The sequence below is a fragment of the Nicotiana sylvestris genome, chromosome 2 (genome assembly GCF_000393655.2).
Source record: "Nicotiana sylvestris chromosome 2, ASM39365v2, whole genome shotgun sequence".
Lineage (NCBI taxonomy): Eukaryota > Viridiplantae > Streptophyta > Magnoliopsida > Solanales > Solanaceae > Nicotiana > Nicotiana sylvestris.
Window position 1 is genome coordinate 185,185,514 of NC_091058.1, and position 7,871 is coordinate 185,193,384.

Genomic DNA, 7,871 nt, shown 5'->3' on the forward strand with positions numbered 1-7,871 from the left:
GCAGAAGCGGATACCTTGACGCATCTGCGATGGCGCAGGTGCGAGTGAGCGATCGCAGGTGCGGTCCTAGGCCTTTAAGTGAGAACCGCAGATGCGGTGGGCCAGACTGCAAAAGTGGGAAATGGACTGCAGGTGCGAAATTCCTGGGTCAAAAGGTATATAAGGTTTCCTTCGCGAATTTTTGCTAAGTTCTCCATTTTTGAAGACGGGAAGTGAGCTAGGGCAGTGAATGTCAAGGGGAAATCGAAGAGAATCAGTTAGGTAAGTCACCTAAGCTTCATTACTTGAGTTTATCATCATTTTTCCATTGTTTAATCATGGTATTAGTGGAAATTAAGGAAGAAAATTGAGGGATTAGGGCTTGACATTAGAGATCTTTGAGTGGGGATTTGACGGACCATTTAAGGTCCGATTTTGATACTTTTGGAATGAATAGACTCGTGGGAGGATAAGGATTTCATTGATGTAAATTTTATCGGATTCCGAGACGTAGGGCCGGGGGTCGGGTTTGGCCAATTTCAGGATTTTTGGTATAATTTGATTATTTTCGCATGGGCTTCATTCCCTTAGCATATTCTAATGTTAAGATTATGATTTTGGGTAGATTCGGTGGGAGTTGAGGCCGAGGCAAGAGGAAAAGGCATCGCGGAGTAGTATTTCATCCGGTTTGAGGTAAGAAACCATTGTAAATCTAGAACTGAGGATATAAAACCCCGGTATTTCGTAATATTTAGACAAATGAGGTGACGCACATGCTAGGTGACGAGCATATGGACGTGCACTGGTAGGGATTGTGACTTGGTCCGTCCCGTAGCGACTATTAAGGCGTGTATTTTATTTGAAATCTTATGATATCACGTACTTTAGAGATTTGTACTATATTATGGGTTGTATGCCATGTTTGGGGTCTTGTGCCGACCTGTTAAGACCCTTAGAGGCATTTCAATGTTTTTCTCACTCTATTTGTTTGAAAGCATATCCTCAGTCATGTTTTACTTGTTTATTGTTTAAACTTGATTTTTATCACTCTACTTCTTAAAATGTGAAATCTGTTTGGGCTGAGTTTCCCTGATTTCCACTGTTATGCCCGAGCGGCTATGAGGATAATGACTAGAGAGGTTGAGGACCTAATGGTGAGGATTATATATATATATATATATATATATATATATATATATATATATATATATATATATATATATATATATATATATATTACGGATCGGTCTACACGCTGCAACAATGTTGCATTAATATATTATGGATCGGGCTGCACGCCGCAGCGATATATATATTGGATCGGGATGCGCACCGCATCGATATAACACTTGGTCTGTACACCCCCAGTGAGCGTAGTCGACTATAAACTATGGATCGGGCTGCACGCCACAACGATTATTATGATTATTACTATCAGGAGATATTATTGAGCTATAGTGCGGAGTGTGGGTACCATGTGACGAGAGCTTAGTCACGAGTGACCGAGAGGCTATATTTATGAGTGATACCTTGCCCGAGGGGCCCATTTATGTCATTTTTACTAATTTCACTCTTCTTTTATAATGAGCCTCTGTTGAAAATTGCTAGGTAAATGATTTCAAAGTATTTCAATTGAAACTGAAGTTTTTATGAAGTAATTGGCTTTTAAACTGTTGAGTTTGATTTGATACTATGTTGTGTACTCTTATATATGATTTTTAACTGCTCGTCACTATGTTCAGACCATATTTACTTTAGTTACTTACTAAGTTGGTGTACTCACATTACTATCTGCACCTTGTGTGCAGATCCAGGTGCTCGAGCGGCAGAGTGAGGGTCCCCAGCATTATCAGAGCTTATCGAAAACTGCAAGGTAGTTGCACGATGTCCACAACCCTGCTTTTCTCCTTCCTATCCTTGTTTTTCTGCATTTTGTAGGCTTATTATGTATTAGACAATCGGACTGGTTGTATTTAGAGGCTCTAGACTTGTGATACCGGATATTTGGTTTGTTGTTATACTGTCTTTCCACACATTTCAGTGATTCAGATATTTGTTATGCAAATTTGAAATTTAATCATTATTAGCAAAATGGTTTAATAAAAGGAACTTACTGTGGTTAATGGTTTGGGTTGGCTAGCCTAGTATTGTGATAGGTGCCATCACGGCCGGGGTATTTGGGGTCGTGACAATTAGCCACGGGTAAAAATTCTATATTAGCTTCTACCGAAGACTAACAAGACTTCCTAATTGATTTATCCCTAAACAATTAAGAGATGAAGCACACCCGGAATGGCTAGAAGTAGTTCGATCCTATCCCTAGGTAGAATCTATAAAATGAGGGTTAAAGCCTCAAGTTCTTATTAATTAATCTTTCCCAACCCCAAATAATCTTTTCAAAAATTAATTCAGAGTTAATGGGAAAGTTCTAGGGTTAGCTAATCCCTTTGGAAACATTAAAGAACAAGAATAATTAAAGTAACAATAACTCACTTCATAAAAGAATAAAAATCATTCAATATATGAGTACAACAAGGTATTTAATCCACACTTTAAATATGATTATTTTCATAAATATGATTCAAGTGTTGAATCAATACTACACACTTAGATATTCAATACAAAGCAATGAAACGAAGAAATGTGTACAAAGGAGTAAGAAATTCTTAACCACAATCTTCAAATCTTCAAAACCCAAGGGTTAGTGCATAAAACCTAGATTCCAACCCTGTTTTCTCTAGTGTTTTGGACTGAAAATAAGCCAAAAGATATCTTTCAAGTAGACTAGGTTGTGTATTAAATGGCTTTGGGGTCAAAATCATGAAATGCCAAAACTGCCAAGATTTCGCATGGTTTTAATGCATTGCGATCGCGTAAGCCGGATTGCAATCGCGTAAAGTGATGATGATGACCAATGCGATCACAGAGGGAATCCTGCGTTCACGTAGAACATTTCATGGGTAGTGGCCAAATTCTTCATCGCGTCCACAGAAGCAGCAATGCGATCGCGATACATAGTTTCTCAGCCTTATGCGATAGCGTGCCAATGTTTGCGATCGCGAAGAGCAATAACTGGCAGCAGTCATTTTTCTTCAATTTTGTACATTTTGACTTGTTTTCTTCTATATCTTCTTCAAATCATATGATACCTGAAATATGTCAATAAACCTCAGAAAATACCTTAGTTTCTCATCAAAATCATACAAAAGCCTAAGTATTAAGAAGAGATAAGTTGAAAAAATACCAACTTATCAAACCTCCAAACATAAACTATTGCTTGTCCTCAAGCAATTTAAAAACTAAGAACATCCTTCAATAAAATCATCAATATAGCTCAATGGCATACGAAGCATCATTTCAAGTTAAAAGGGGTACAAATTAAACACAATCTAATGATTTTGGTTGGTACCAACAATTAATCCAAAACATATGAATCACTAACCTTCTCACAAATTTTATTTCAATTCAAGTGCTCAAACACCACATTAATCAAAGTGGTAACCAAGTCATGACACTAAAGCTTCAAAATTTGCCTCATTATCACAAACAATTTTTCTTTTGTTCATTCCTCCCAATTGGAGATTGGATTAAGTTGACAACTCAAAATTTTCATGTGCCCTCACACTTAAGAGAGATTCCCAACTTATAAAATTATAATTTAAACACACGTGGGATATCAAATGGAAAGAATTAACTCTCACTCTCTCAAAGATGTTCAAATGCACAAAAGTAGTGTCATAGGCTTGCCCTTCATGTATTTCTCCAATAATGTAGACACAATTGGCTCAAAATCAAGTAGGCCATAAAGGATTGTAATGTAGGCTTTTGGTTAAGGTAGGGCACAAGTGACTGAAAACCTCCCTAAGCACTACACTTTGCAACAATTAAAGCACACTTCTTTCAAAAATATTTTCCATCCTTTGTTCACTTTACAAAATTAAGGAAGGTTTCACTCCCTTTTTTTTATTACCTTTCACCTTTTTTAGCAACTTCCATATCACAACTTTTCCAACTTTCACCCCCCAAACTTAGGCTTTTAGCCTATGTTTACACTTTCAAAGTACTTAGGGAGGTAGGGTGTCAAAAGCTAGATCAATAAAGAACAAATGATTAAAGCTTGTAACATGGTTGCCAAAGAGCAAGGTTAAAGGCTCAAAATGGGTTGACTAGGGAAAATATTCAAAGGTAGGAAATTTAAGGCACAATAGCGGTCCAAGGAAGGCCCAATATCATTTTTCAAACCAAGTTAGTCTATGATTTCTCCTTGAAGCACATTCCGGGAAAGTTCTAGACTACAAATGATGCAAAAGAATTCACAAAAAATCTCACCACACATGGCACATGCAAATTCGAGTGACATATAAATCCAAAATTCAATTAAAACCAATGAACCCGAAGAAAATCACATATAGCCTAAAAGACTGTTTAATGAATCAAAGAGCCAAAAATAGAACCTAAAAGTCACAACAAGAATTATCACTTCAATAATTTTTTATTTTAAAAATCAAAACATCATATGCCAAAGTTTAAACTATGTTGGTACCAAACAAGCCACATATCAGTTTATGGACAAAAGATTACACCCAATAACCACTTTATTCGCTACTAGTTACTAAACTAACTAAAAAAAATATTTACCTAAACAAGACTAATCCCTTAAGAAAGTTATCATGTCATCCGTCATAGGGAAAAGTCACCCAATTCAATACAAGTAAATTCCTTGGAAAAGAACCGTGGTAGAAAGAAAACCCAAGGATATTAATTAATACTATTATAAGTAAATAAAGTAGCAAAAGAAGAAAATAAAAATATATATATACAAACTAATGCTAACATGATAGAATTAAACTTCAAATTATAACTAATAAACTACAAATTCAACCAATCTATAATAAACTACAAATCAACCAATATACGCAAGTTATCAAAAAATATGATCATGTTCTACATACATCCATCATATATGAGTCACCCCCAACCTAAAGTGTTGCATTGTCCCCAATGCAACTAATAAAAACAAGCTAAAATGAAAGAGGTGCTCCCTAAATGGCATCACTCCGAGCTGGAGGTACTGGGAACTGAGAGCTCCACGTCATCCTCGTTAATGTCCTCTGATCCACAAAACTTCTTCAAGGTGTTCATCATCTTCGTCAAGAACTTGCTTTTCTTATTTTCATGTTCCCTCTGCTTCAGCTGCCTCGACTCAATCTTACCCAATTTTGCTTCGATGGCTTGCTGCTCTTTAACAAGATCTGACAAAGTTGGAACCTTCCCTTGGCTAGCTGGACCTACAGATGTGCCCTCTCCAGACGGTCCAGTAGGAAGACCAACTACAAGCTGGCAGACCTGTGTCTCCACGCCATAAACCTGGCAAGAGATATATCTGAGTGTGAGAGGTCCCTGATCAAGTGGTACAATGGCAGTGCAAGGCTCTATGGCAGAATCGGGTATCTCGATGGTGATGTCAAGGCACTGGCCAAATGAGGGAGATGCTACATCAATCTTCCTTTTCTTCTATGCATTCCCTGCTCCTTTTCTCAACAGTGGGTAGATGAGCTTCTCTAGGTTCTTCTCCTTCTGTGTAGGCCTATTCTACACCCCGGCCTCATAGCATAAGTGAGTGATTAGGGATGGGAAGAATAGACTCTTAGTCCTCTCTACAACAACCTCAGTTATCTCATCAACAATGAGCTATCCCACATTCACTGGTATGCCCTCTTTGATTGCGCAAATCACCTTTGCCTTCTCAAGTGTCACCTCGGTCTCATTACGTGAAGGCATGACTCGAGCACAGATAATGGAGATCCAAGTTTTGGCCTCAACAGTGAATTCAGAAGACTCGATCCTTGAGTGATTTTTTATCTAGTTCAGCATCTTTCCACCATGCAAATGATCTACAAACCACTGTGTGCCCAAGTCTTTAGATCGATCCCTTTACGCGCATTGGGAAGATTGTAATGTGCATTTATCAGCTGTGGATCAAAACGGTCTTGTTTTCCCCTCACAGGGACAACAAAATCATTCTTGAAATCAGTCTCTACAGCATTTGCATAAAATTCTCTTATCACTTTATGATTGGCTGTTTGTGGCTCTTTCTCAAAGCAAATCTATCCACTCGATATTAATCTTCCATGGAACTCGGGCCATCAAGCTTCAAGATCGGTCAAGAGAATGCCTTTTTCCTTAATCATACTTCTACACAGTTGTTTGTCATAGTGGCGGGTACAACGTAATGATGAGAATATGTCCCGATCAAAGTACTCCTCTTCGGCAACCTGTTCGACATATTGTTGCACATTTTTATTTGTTGTCGGATCCATTTTATAGCTCAAAGTACTTACAAAAGGAGTAAACATATTAAATACCAGCATGGACACTTAAAGCATTGTATTAGAAGGTACTTAGGCCAAAGAAAGAGATCAAAAGGCCTTAGGATCAAAATTGGTGAAGATATTGTTTTGATGCCTTGGCGTTATTGAATCGCGATCGCAGAGAATGTCACGCGATTGCAAAGAGCAAGAGGCAGTAAAGCTACGTGACCACGGAACATTTCACGCGATCGCAAAGAACAAAATTACATTTCACAGATGACAAAGCTGCGTGATCACAGAATGTTCTACGCAATCGCGATGTGTACCAATTATTCTCAGTAAAATTAGACCTACGCGATCACGAAATTGGGCATCGCGATCGCGAGGGTCGTCTTCCTCGCCCAGTACCAGTTTGCTTGGGCATTTCATCAAACAAATGGCGTGTTCCATTTTCCTCAGCAAGTTCAGACCACCATACCATGAACATTTACCCCAAACATACACAGATCTTCACTCTTACTCTCAACCAAACTCTCACAGCAAGCAACTACACAAAGAAACCCACAATGTCATTTGACAAAGTAAACAAAAATTCAAGCCCTAAAATTCGAAAATAGGGTGGCCCTTCCACTAAATTACCATAATAATTGGAAGCAAAACTGGGCACTAAGGGAGAAATTGACATACCTTGAGGATAATGAAGGAGGGATGCAATGGAATTGAAGCAAGAGTGATTTGGGTCTATTTCAGGGGTTAGGGTAGCAGGAGAGTGCTTGTTCTTTGTTTGGGTGAAAGTGCGCGTAGGTCATTCCTTCAAGTGGTTTTGAAATTAAAAACATACCAGTTAATCGCGATCGCGTTGAATATAAGCATTTGCGTAGCACGAATCTGTCAAAAGGACGCGATCGCAATCCCTCTTAAGTGATCGCTTAGAGTAAGAAAATTCTTATTCTCTGCGAACGCATGCCCGTTCCTGCGATCGCGATGCTTTGCATTTTTCTGCAATTTTCTGTAGCTACTGGTTTGGACTGCCTGGACCATGCGACCTGCTAAAATCAACTCCAAAAAATATGAAACTTATCAGATTAGTTCAAAATAATATACTAAGCTATTCTAATAAAGAAAATTTCAAAAACGTCTAAAAATTCTAAAATCGATGGGTTGCCTCCTACCAAGCGCCGCATTTAACGTCGTGGCACGACACAAGTCAACTTTACCACTTTTCTCGCCACTTAGATGATATAAACTGATCACCTAGCTTGAAATAAAGCTTGTTACCACAAGCGGTGGGAGTGGTAAGTAGATGATCAAGCCAAGACATAATTTCTTCGTTTTGCACTTCTTGGCTTTCATGTGAAGAATGTCATTTTGCCTTCTTGTTCCCTTAAATTGTAAAATATATGGACTTTGTCTTTCCTCCTCGCAATCCCTCATTAATTTGTGTAGTTCAATTCCCATTTCACCACAAAATTCCAATGTTGAGAAATACTTGGAATGTGACATCAACCTTCCAAATTGCAATTCTTCCCAGATTTTGATATCCTCTTTTCCCCTCGAACTAGAGTCAATCTCAACCAAATT